This window comes from Cheilinus undulatus, linkage group 6, assembly GCF_018320785.1.
Source record: "Cheilinus undulatus linkage group 6, ASM1832078v1, whole genome shotgun sequence".
NCBI classification, from domain to species: domain Eukaryota; kingdom Metazoa; phylum Chordata; class Actinopteri; order Labriformes; family Labridae; genus Cheilinus; species Cheilinus undulatus.
Window position 1 is genome coordinate 48,089,102 of NC_054870.1, and position 12,905 is coordinate 48,102,006.

The following is a 12,905-nucleotide window of genomic DNA, read 5'->3' on the forward strand; positions in this document are numbered from 1 at the left end:
GTGGGAACAGTTTGGGGATGGCCCCTTCCCATTCCAACATGACTGTGCACCAGTGCACAAAGCAAGGTCCATAAAGACATGGATGAGAGAGTTTGGTGTAGATGAACTTGACTGGCCTGCACAGAGTCCTGACCTCAACCCAACAGAACACCTTTGGAATGAATTAGAGCGGAGACTGAGAGCCAGGCCTTCTTGTCCAACATCAGTGTGTGACCTCACAAATGCGCTTCTGGAAGAATGGTCAAAAATTCCTATAAACACACTCCTAAACCTTGTGGAAAGCCTTCCCAGAAGAGTTGAAGCTGTTATAGCTGCAGAGGGTGGACCGACGTCATCTTAAACCCTATGGATTAAGAATGGGATGTCACTTAAATTCATATGCGAGCCAAGGCAGGTGAGCAAATACTTTTGGCAATATAGTTTATGTAGCTAAAATATCTCATCGCCCCCTTGTGGCTGGCTGCAGTATAGGTGATAGGGACTTAACTCATTGTTAAAGGCTAAAAAGTTACAGTAATTTTAAAGAATTATGAATATGTTTACAAGAATGTTATTTAGACATCCTGATTTTTATTTCAGTTTATTTAAATGTCTGGCCTCCACAGTGTTGGTCAAGAAAAACTGGCCCTTGTGAAAATGGAGTTGATGACCCCTGCCATAAACCAGCACTATTCAGCTAGTTTAGAAAGAGGGCCAGTTTCTGGGAACAGGACCCCATATGAAGGGCATGACGGATTTTGCATGGCATACAATACAGGTGCATGTCAAATCATTAGAATATCATGTAAAAGTTATTTTCCCCCAGTGAGTTACTTCAAGAAGTTAAACTTTTATACATTAAAGAGTCATCTCTACAAAGTGAAACATTTCAAGACTTTAATAACCACAGGAGCAACTTTCACAGAAATCACTGGAGGCTATTGCCACTATTATAGCCAAGGACCTCATACAACCCAGCTTCAAAAATCCTGAAATATCCCTTTAAGGAGTGCCTAAAGCAGGGACAAGCTTCAACCTGTTTCATATCAAATGTTGGGTCTGAACAGGGCTTTATGGTGTAGCTGCTGGTAAAGATTTTCTTTAGTTTGTGTGCTACCATTAATGCTAAATCACTTGTAATTCCCTTTTTTTTTATTTTTGCTACGTGCTCAGATGTTATCCCATTCGGAAATAAAAACCTCATAAAGATGCAAAAGGAAAGGAGATTAGGTGTAGTGTGATCCCAGCTGTTTCTCTGCTGTGATACTGCAGCAGCAGCAGCGCTGCATCACTTTAACAAGCTCACTTCTTGCTGATCATGCTAGCATGTTTATTTTTGGCTCGGTGGTGTTGGTGTGTTTAAGCACTGACTGTTATCAGCAGAGATAATACGAGGTTCTTGTAGACAGATCTTTCAATGCTGATGTTCTTCACAGAGTTAATGAGCTCCTTGTGGTTCTTTAGCACCTTCAGGAACAGATAAGGAAAGAATTCAGTATCTTTATTTTTAATGGGTGATAGCAGCAGTGAAAGTAGAGGTGGTGTGTGTTTTTGTGTTGGTTTTAGCACTAGTGAGAAAGTGTGCATGGAGAAGAGTCAAAGAACATCTAAAGAGGGTTTGGAAGCCTTTAACTGCACATGTTTTCTTTTTTCAGGATTGAGATATCGTGAAAGAAACCCAGTTATCACTTTAAGCTCAGTTTACTACCAAAACTCTTATTATAATTACCCATTGTTGCTAATAGTTAAATTGTTAACCCCACTAAATGAAACACATTTGTAAGCAGGACAGCAATAAATGATAGATGTTTGCTTGTAATTAAGGTCCAAAGAAATGCGTTGTGGGATTTTAAACATACACTTTCCTTGTCAGCTGATTTTCATGGACTGTTGGTACCATCTCATCTTTGTGGAGGAGTTTGGTGTTCAGTCCTGTCTTGTTCTGCCTGAGGTTGAGCAAGTCAGGCTTAAAATGTTTTTTCTGACTTTCTTTTTTTTAAGTCCTTGAAATATGAAAGCAGCACACAGAGCTTTTATAAAACAACATTATGGATACTACCAAGGAATATAGACCCCAGATTCTAAAAAGACCATCAGATTTTGTCTTTTCAGACACAGGACTACAAACAACAGATTGGTCTGACTTACTGCACATTTTGTTTGTTATTAGTAGATACTCCTGACAGCCTGATATGCAGTTCCTATAAAATGTATTCATCCCTTTGGATTTCTCGCCTTTTTTATTGATTTTATAAATTAATCATGGTCAGTATAAATTGGCTTTTTGGCAACAAAAAAACTTCTTACTGTCAAAGTGAAGACAAAAAAATGTAAGTCAAAACAACTGACTACATAAACATACACCCCCTTTAGAGTGACTGACCTAACTCAACAAAATGGGAAAATGGGATCACCTGAGTGCAGTGAATGTGTCTCAAGTGACTGAAGTTTGAAGACACCTGTGTCTGGAAGTTCCAATCACTGGTTGATCAGTATTCCTGGCTACCATTACACCATAATGACAAAAGAACACTCCAAACATCTCAAGGAAAATGTTATTGAAAAGTAGAAGCTGAAGGATGGATACTGAACATCCCCCAGAGTTCAGTTACATCCATCATCAAGAAATAAAAGCAATGTAGCACATGTGTAGATCTGCCTAGATCAGGCCGTCCTCCCAAACTGAGTGAGCGTTCAAGAAGGAGACTAGAGAAAGGAGTTACAAGCTTCAGCAGCTGAGATGGGAGAGACTTTGCATCCCAGCCAGCGTGTCACTGTGGGCCCAACATGGCTTATATATGGGCTACAGTGTGGGTCCCATGAGGGTTTGTCTGTGGGTTCCATGGTGGTCCCAGCTGTGATTGCCCATGTGAACTGCAAGTGTGGATCAGCCCATATGAGTCCCATATAGACTCCATCTCTAGAGATACAAGATAGAGCTTACTTGTAGTAAACATGGGAACTTGCAAGGATCTCTAGATGTGGCCTATATGAGACCCATATGGCCTGATCCATACATGCAGATCACATGGGCAATCACAGGTGGGGCCACTATGGACAAACCCACATGAGACCCACATAGTAACCTGTATAGAACCAATATGGGGCCCACATGGACATGCTGGCTGGAATACAACTGTTGGCCAGGTTCTTCCCCAGTCAAAGCTTTTTGGAGTTGAAGAAAACTCAGATTAAATCTGGACTAGCCTTCAGAAAAGGGCAAGTGGGAGAAAGTTCTCTGGAGCTTTTTGGCCTTCATACAAGATGCTAAGTTTGCACTGCACATCACCTGCACACCATCCCTACTGTGGAGCAGGGCGACGGCAGCATCATGCTGTGGGGATGCTTCTTGGCATGCAGCTCTGGAAGGCTCCTTTAAGGAGTAAAATTGCAATTGCAGAGTGAAAGCCTGATTGAGGCCAAAGATGCATCTACTAAATTCTGACTTGGAGGGGGTGAATATTTATGCACTTATTTCACCATACATATTTTTATGTAAGTGACATTACTTTGTAGAAATCTGGTTTCATATTCACATGTTCAGCATATTTGCCAAAAAAGCCAAACTTTATTTTTATAAGTAATAAAAGGGAAAAAACATCTAAGTGTGGGAATATTTTTTAAAGGCACTGTATGTGCAAAATTACTGAAAACAGTTTTTCTTTTTCCATTATATTTCCCCCATAAAGTCTGTTGTTAACACTGTAACTACGTGCTGCTGTGACTGAAATGTGAAGTGAATTATTGCAGTGATATTTATCAGTACCTAGATGAGATTTCTCCTCAGAGGAAAAGCTTCACTCAAACATAATAAAAGTGTACATGAAGGTTGTCATGGTTTTTAATGGATTTGGTTTTGAGCAGAACTGAGATAGCACCCGACTGAATCTTTTGTGCGGAAGTTGTTTACTGTCTGAATAAGAAGTTTGAACAAAGATGCCAGCTTTCAACAAAATCCATCTTCACTCATTTAGCACATCACATTCACACTTATTTTTGAAATTAAATGCCTACATTGAAATCTCTGTTGTGACTTTGAAAATCTGAAAAATGAGTGTTTGATGTGAAACAGCGGGGCTTCTGGTCATGTTCATTAAAAACCACACTCTCATGTCTTTTTGATGGCTCTATGTCAAGGGCACTTTTACAAGTTAAAGCCCAGCAGAGTGGAGGTCTTTTAAATGTCCAGTATGTGCATCCTACTGTTTCGTATTCATTTCACTTGGAAGCAGCAGAACGTAATTATCTTCATCACCATATTCCCATCTAATGACGCCCCGTGTTTGCCAGCTTTGGCAGGTTTTTCTCGGCCTCTGATGGAACGTGTCGGGAGGGCGGGGGATCTCAAAGGAGACTGGCACAATGGCGACCTGAATGTCACTGGCATCTCTGAGCAGCGCTCATTTGTGGATGTCTGTCCACGGGCCAGAGGAAACTCACTGCCCTCTAGAAGCTCTGGTTTGTCACACAGTGTCATTTTTAAATTGGACTCGGTTTCTCCCTGCCCGTCCTCGCTCAGTTTTGGACTGCACATGAGCTTCATTAGCATTTGCAGGAACTGCGAGACATTTACCACCATGGATTGTGACAGATTTCACAAGCTCAATTTTACTGTCGCCCTGGGGGGGAGAGGCAGTGCTCACCATCTGTTGATTGTGACTGTACCCGGGACCTCCATAAGAGGCTGTCTATCTAACGGTCCTGAGACAATTCTGCTGTTTACTCATGGAGCAAAATCTTCTCACAGAGTTAAATACTTTAAAAATGTTGGAAGTTAGAGCCGAGCTAACAGTTTCAGTCTAAATTAGTTTTAAGTTCACGCTGCTCTTGCTGTTGATGCTATATTGGTTAACATAAAATGGTAGTTTCGTGTTATTTATTCATGTTATTGGAAAGGCAGGGTTGTTTGAGTTGAAGGGGAAAAATGCCCAAACTTTTGGCAAAAACCACCCACTACAGATATCTTGGTTACCACCTTGATATATGTCATGCATTTAAAAATCCCCCAGGTTTGGCACGTTGATCCTTCCGTCCTGGTGTTCTGCCAAACGTTTGACGAACAGGATGAATAATTCATTGATCTATGTCTTAGCGCTCAGAATTATCCCCATATTCACTGTTATTGACATTTTTGGAGTTCATATTAAACTGATATGCCAGATCACCTGTTATCATACGTCCATTGCATGGATATATAACATGAAAGTGTTGAGGAACGGGAAGGCCTTTTCAGGAATGTCTGCATTGTTCAGACTGGATAACCTTGGGTGTTTTACCTTTTTATTGATTGTTAAACCAATGATGGTCTGTATAATTTTGCTTCTTTGACAAAAAAATAAAAATAAAAAAACCTATTTGATGTCAAAGTGAAAACAGATTTCTACAAAGTATGTCAATTAAATAAAAAATATGTTCTGTAAAATAAGTGACTATGCAAAAATGTTCATTTTACTCTGTAACTTTATAAGCCTTCCAGGACTAGCTGCTGAGAAGCAGCCCCACAACATGATGCTGCCACCACCATGCTTCACAGTGGGGATGGTGTGTTTGTAGTGATCTGGCAAAAATAGCATCTTGTCTGAAGGCCAAAATCACCATTTTGGTCTCATCAGACCAAAAAAGCTGTCTTCCACTCGATCATGTAGTTTCCCCACACGCCTTTTCCAATCTCTAGTCCAGATTTAATGAGTTTTCTTCAACACTGGCTTTCTCTTTGCCACTTTCCCATAAAGCTTTGACTGGTGAAGAACCCGGCCAACAGTTGTCTGCAGAGTCATCTCAGCTGCTGAAGCTTGGAACTCCTTCAGAGAAGTCATAGGTGTCTTGGTGGCCTCTCTCACTAGTCTCCTTCTTGCACTGTCTCTCAGTTTGTGAGGACAGTCTGATCTAGGCAGATTTACACATGTGCCATGTTCTTTGATGATGGATTTAACTGAACTCTGGGGGATGTTCAGTGCCATGGAAATTTTGTTTATCCATCCCTAGACATAGACTTTGAATAACCTTTTCTCTGAGTTGGTGGAGTGACCTTTTGTCTTCATGGTGTAATGGTAGCCAGGGATACTGATTAACCACTGACTGGACTGCAATCCTTTGAGACAGATTCACTGCACTCAGGTGATCCCTGTTTCACTAACTGTCTACTAGCAACAATCGGCCGGACGCCTGTCAGTCACTTTAAAGGGGGTGAATATTTATGAAATCACATATTTTACATTATATTTTTATTCAATTGAAATTAATTAGTAGAAATCTATTTTCACTTTGACATTAAAGAGGGTTTTAAATTTTATTTTCAAAAAGTCAAATTATAATGACCATGATTGATTTATAAACCAATGAAAGGGGTTGAATACTTTTTATAGGCACTGTAATTCCTCTTTTAAGCTTAAGGCCATGCCAGGTCATGTCAAAGCTTTGACTTCAACACATTTGGAGACTTTATACTGAAATGTTTCAGACGTTGGGGATCGAATTTGAGATAATTTTACACGACAGCTGCTGATCAGCTAAATTAGAAACCCTCTCATGGATGATTTTCTCCTGTGAGAATGAGGCATTAGAGGTTTAACGGTATCTGAATTTGATATGAAGATTTTCTAATGGATTAATTAGGGGATAGAAGACACTTTGATGGGATTGATGGGACTTTAGAGGAAGTGTTTCATGAAAGAGTGCAGAGCAAAGTCTTAAAAAGAAAAGACACTTTAAAGCAGAACTCTGACTATAAGTTTAGTGTAGACATTGAAGTATCACTTTTAGATTGCTCGGGGGCACAGCTTGCTAATTCTGTTCAAACATCCACATGAAAAAGTTTGTTTCAGTGACACGCTCTGCTAATTAGCTTCTAAATTGCCTGCATGGCAGTTTTTGTGCAATTCTTTGATTCATAGATTGAATGTGCATCTTAAAAAAGCAGCCCAGTTCATATTTCTCTCCCTGCCAGGGCACTTCACTCCTTTTGAGGCTTCTTCTCTGATTATGTCGTAATAAAAAGATGATGGAGGAGCCGTGCAGCAGGTCGCACCGATGAAGAGCTGCTCTGAGTGGATGTGCTTTTACACAGTTTTCTTAAGACGACTATAAAAGTTGTAGAGAGATGAAACTTCAAATATTCATGAGGAGAGCTAACCCCAAAAGCTCTCTACATACTTTACAAAATAAACTTGTAACAGAGCTGAAGAAAGCATTTTCTATGAATATAAACCATATTTGACTGGGTTAAAGTGATCATATAATAGTCTTTGTATTGATTATGTTTAAAGGACATATTTGAATCTTGTGGTTTGTAAACACCAAGATATGTCAGCATATTTGGTGAAGTGAAGCCTCCTGACTCTTTTTCATCAGTACTATTCATAATGGAATCAAGCAGAAGAGGCAGAGCATGAGAAGCTCATACTCAGGTGCTGCTGTCACATGCATTTCTTTTATTGTGCAGGTCTGACATTTTTATTTTACCTGGAATATTCCAATTAAGACACTAGGGGCCCGATCCCAGATCCAAGTGCACTTGAGCCCAAAGTCCGGTTCGTTTGGGTAGTGTGAATGCAACCAAACCACGCCCAGGTCGGGGCCCACTTGGGGAGGTGGTCTCAGGCACGATTCAAGTGGACTCTGGCATGGTTCAGATGAGATGTGAATGCAACCGTGCTCGGATACAGGACAGTGTCGTATCAGCTTTATGACATCATCGTAAAAGCTAAACTTCTTTAAACAGCGCAGCAGTTTCTTCACATTTTTCCTCAATAAAGGGTGGAAATCATCAGAACCCAGTCAATAAATGGTCTGCTGTGACTCACCTTACAAATGAACACAGGTCGGAGTCAGTGAGAGGAGATGCAAAGGCAGTAAAAAGTCTCCTGTCACCTCAAAAACCGCTGTATCTTTGCAGCGCGAGCCCATTTAATCCTCTGAGCTGCACGTAGATGTACAGATACGAAGAGCGAAGTTGCTGGCATCTTAAAAGTGATTTTAATCATCCATGGATGCAGGATGGACTTTTTGCTGGGTCAAAACAAAAACAATCTTCTTCTTCTTTCTCCTCCTTTGCGGGGTTGTAAACCAGCTACGTGCATACCGCCACCTACTGTTTCAGACTGAGTAAATACACGAGTGCGCCCGGGCACGGTTCGATATTGCTAGTGTGAAAGCAAGCCTGCAGGGGGAGGGGGAGGAATCATGCTGCGGCGCGGTTCGAATCAACTGGGCCTAATATGAAAGCACCATTAAGGAAACGGACACCCAACTGATGTCGACTGGCAGTGTTTGCAAGCAATATTTCTGCATTCAGATTATCTGTAATCCTGTTTGTATAATCTGGCATGCAAGGAAAACAAGATCTTTTAAGATGATACTCTAGTTTAAACCAAAAGGAAGGGACATTGAAATAACTAGAGCCCTAAGCAGGACTCTTCTTTCTCCTTCCTGCTGGATTTCTGACCATTACAACCCACTCCGCGTTATTTATGTTATGTCACACAGGGGTGGATTTGTTTCCTGATCTCTGGAAAGTTTTAGAACCATAAAACTGCATCCTACTTCAAACAGCTTTCACAAACAGTAGACTAATCTATTCTCTGTTTATAGTGTGCTGTTACCAGCCTTGTCATTAAATTCCGGTTTGCATAGAAACGGGTATTTTAACCCTAAATAACTGCCTAATGGCTCGGTGTCTCCGCACAGCAGTGCATATTTGCTGTGTTTGGCCTACAACACAAGGGGAGCATTAAAGCTGTGCCTTTTGACTTATTTACAAAGTTTGAGAGCACACGACACAGATAAATGACGGCAAATAAATCAGGATTTCTAGCACCAACGTGTGACACATCACCTGTGTTATCTTGTTTAATGTGAGCATGGAGAAGTGCTTTAAAGAGAGCTTACAGTCAGGTATCATGGAGCAGTTATATCATCACATCTGGGCATGCTAAATACGTTTCCTTATGGACGTGTTTCAACAAAGTCCAGTTTTTTCCCAGCTCTGTCACTTTTCTCTCAGTTATAGAGAAAAAATACAAAGTTGTGAGCCTGGTGTAGCTTTTTTATGTGAGTTTGAGAGTGAAGGCCGTCTCCTCTTCAGCATGATGGTGGAGTGAGTGTACGGGTTATACAAGGGAAGAGACATAATGGGCGACAGTGAGGGGCAGCAAACTGAAGCAAAAGGCACAGCAATATTGGATTTTATAGAAAATCTGCACATATTCACGATTTTTTATGGCACCAGTGTGGCCTGGGCGATATGGACTAAAAATCATATCACATTAAAAAAATGTTTTTTTTTTTTTTTTTAGTCTCTCTAGGTTTACTTTTGTCTAACTGCCCTCCAAGTTTCACATCTCATCTCTATCCTGATAAGGTGTGTTAAGCTGCTAATGACTTGAACACGTTTCCTGGTAAAGGCGTTCACAATAAAAGCGTTTCAGAAAAATAACAGCTGTGGACCTTTATTGTGAACAGCTTGACAGAAGTACTGTGTTTAGTATTGAGTTGGCTTAGCTTTGGCTGGAGAGTTTTTGCATCTAGTTTACAGCAGCTTTTCTGACCTCATTTAACATCGCAGCCTGGATCTTTGACTAACTGTGGACTTAGAAAAGACAGTCTAAAATCAAAATAGCTCTTTTAACGTTTTTTTTAAGCCATTGTAAGATGAGACCTGCAGCGCTGGGCTCTTGACAAACTGAGACCAGCCAAAGCAGCACTTAGCTTGTGTTAAAGCCCCAGGTAGGCTGACAGAGATGGCACACTGACTTTGTTGCGGTACAGCAGAACAGAAAGAACACATGTGTTTGCCTGCTAACTGTGCTTAGTTTCAATGGCTAGAGCGGGTGACTTTCGGTTAGTTACCTGGCTACATGTAGTACTAGAGTTAAACGTGCTATTGGCTGGACTCAGCCTGAGCTGTCCGTCACAAATCACTCTCTCCGCCAGCTGTGGGAGCAGATATGCCCCGCACGTGCATCATAGCACAATGTAGGCATTTTAACTGGTGATGACGGTGTTGCAGAAATCCATTCTGTGGCAATAATTTTATCAGTGACGGTATTAATACTGGTTTACTGCCTACCTCTAGCACCAGAAGAAGTCTTCTGAGAGGTTTCATGACAATCAGAGGAACGATGTGGAGTGCAACTCAACACAGACAGACAGACAGACATGCTGCGAATTATAGTAGCAATATAGTGGCAATCAATTAAAAAAGCCTCAAAAACTACCTAAAATATAAGCAAATAGTTATGAGGGCTGTCAAAAAATGAGATTAATCTTGGAATATCTGTAATTGATCAGAATTAATAGATACAACCCCAATTCAAAAAAGTTGGGGCATTGTGTAAACTGTAAAGAAAATGCAAAGATTGCAAATCTCCTAAATCCATATTTTATTCACAATAGAACATAAAAAAACACATTAGATGTTGAAACTGAGACATTTTTGTATTTCATGAAAAATATTCATTCTGAATTTTAATGGCAGCAGCATGTCTCTAAAAAGTAGGGACAGGGCCACGTTTACCATTGTGTTTCATCCCCTCTTCTTCTACAGGGTATTCTTTAATCTATCGATGATATCAGTGTGTTGGATCATTAGCATTGGTGCTAGCGTCCTGGATAATACAGTAGTTCCCTCATCTTGGAGCTGAAGAGTGTCAAACTATTCTTGGGTTCTAATGTAGAAATTATTCATCGTGTCACTTTTTAAGCCCCATTTCATCACTGTTTCAGCTCTTTTTGCCACATTTGTTTCCACATTTAAACCATTTTTGCCAATTTTTGCTTCTTTTAACCCGTTTCATTGCTTCAGCTGCACATTTTGCCCCTTTAAACACATTTTTGCCACTTTTTACCCGCTTTTCACCATTTTTACCACCCTTTGTTGCATTTTTTTGAACCTGTATTTGCTGCTTTATCCATTTTTTGCCTCTTTAAATCTATTTTTGCCACTTTTAACTCATTCTTGCCACTCTTTATCCTTTTTCACCTCGTACAGTGCTCAACAAATTCATTAGACCACCTGTCATATTTGTCTCAAAGACCATTCAGCATCTTGAAGTGCTTTAATACAGACTCTTACATTTTCAGTGAGCTCTCCATGTTTTACCATTTTGAACAGGAATGAGGGATTTCAAACTGAATTCACCCAAATTTGAGCCGGCTCACTGGGCTTCTCTGAGAAGTCAGAAATTAATCAAGCATAACATTCAACCACTAAAACTAATTCTTCTGTTCAGGAATGCAAGTAAATAACTATGATTTGACATATTAATCAAGAAATATTAATGTGCTTTACTATTTTTTCAGTTTTTTTGTAAATCAGTAAATTAGAAAATTCATGGATAACAATAATAATTATATTTTAGCATTAAAAATATCATTTGGGTTAAAGAGCCTCTACATATTGGTGTATTAACCATTGCAGAAACATAAAAAATGATTTTGGTAATTACCAATGCTGTTAATTTAGGGCAGCTGTGGCATAAACCTTACTTTGGTTAGGGTTGGGGTGGTCTAATAAATTTGTTAAGCACTATGTCTCTGTGCATTTTTGCCACTTTTAGCTTATTTTTGCCTTTCTTTTGCAATTATTTAATTCATTTTTTTTCCTTAAAGCTGTCTTAATTTCTCCCACTTTATTCTTTAGTGTATGTGCACCATTCAGCCCATCCACACAGTTAACATTACCAAAAAAAAAAAAAAAAGGGAAATCTGTTTTAAGATAGACTTTACATTTTAAAAAGGCTATAATTGTACTGCAGCAGAAATCAGTGAAATTCAGTTTTTGATAAGAGTTGTTATTACTCAGGTTAAATGTAGAATATGTTTATCACAGATTATTATTATTGACCATGATTTTCCTGATCTCCATGGGCCCTTTGTTTGGCTTTCCCCTTTATCCCCCCTTGTGGGCAGCCTTGGCCATCAAGAGGCCAGAGCAGAACACGTCCAAGATATTAAGGCGCCTATGGCCTTGTGTTCAAATACCCCACAGTCATATCTGAACCAGTGACAATATTTACACATCCATACTGTTGTCATAAACAGTGAAAAACTATTGAACTACCATCTTTAGATTATAAAGCATTTACAGCTAAATGATAGAATCTGATTTTACTAATCTCTGGTTTAAAGTCAGATGTTTTGTGCCTGGGCTTTTATTTGATATACATGTACAAACAAGAAGATAGAATATAGTTTATTAAAATAAATCTTTGAGGGTAATCAAGCGATCAAGCATCAACCAAGGAATTGAATTTGCAACAACACTAATAAATCACTGCCATGGCTTATAACAGGCTTTAATTGAAACAAATGATGAAGCCATAAATTCACAATAAAGATGAGTAAGCTGCTCAATTATACATCCAAGAGAAACAGAGGTAATGCATCACAAATGCAGTCTGTTATAGTAATACTTTGTTGTTTAGCTTAGCATAATGTGATGCTGATTGCTTGTACTGTCGCTCAGCTGGAGAATTATTTATTCTGATTTTCTTCATAAAAGGCCTGAACTTTAAATCTGAAATAATCATTCATGTTTTCTTTCATAAATAACTCCACCAAGCCTTCATGGATTTGTAAAGTAGGACTGGAAGTGGATGATTGTCTGTGAACAGGAATGAAAGTAAATGATTATCGCCTTGTGTTGCAGCAAATTTGCACAATCTGCAACAATCCTTTTGTGTTAAGTGTCTCCGGCACCATCAGATGAAGTGTCGCGGCCGTGATGAGTGCGATCACTGCAGCCTTGTCCTCCAGGGCTCTGCAAACATATTTACGACGAGTCCTCTGACAAACAGGACAAGGCTGTTTTCCAAACCTGCTGCATTTTACTTTTATGGGAAGCGTCTGTGCGAGAGCGCTGACAGAAGGAGCGGCTGCAGACTGCTGATGTTAGCTCCTTCTCCACACCTCCTATTTCTAGGCTTCCA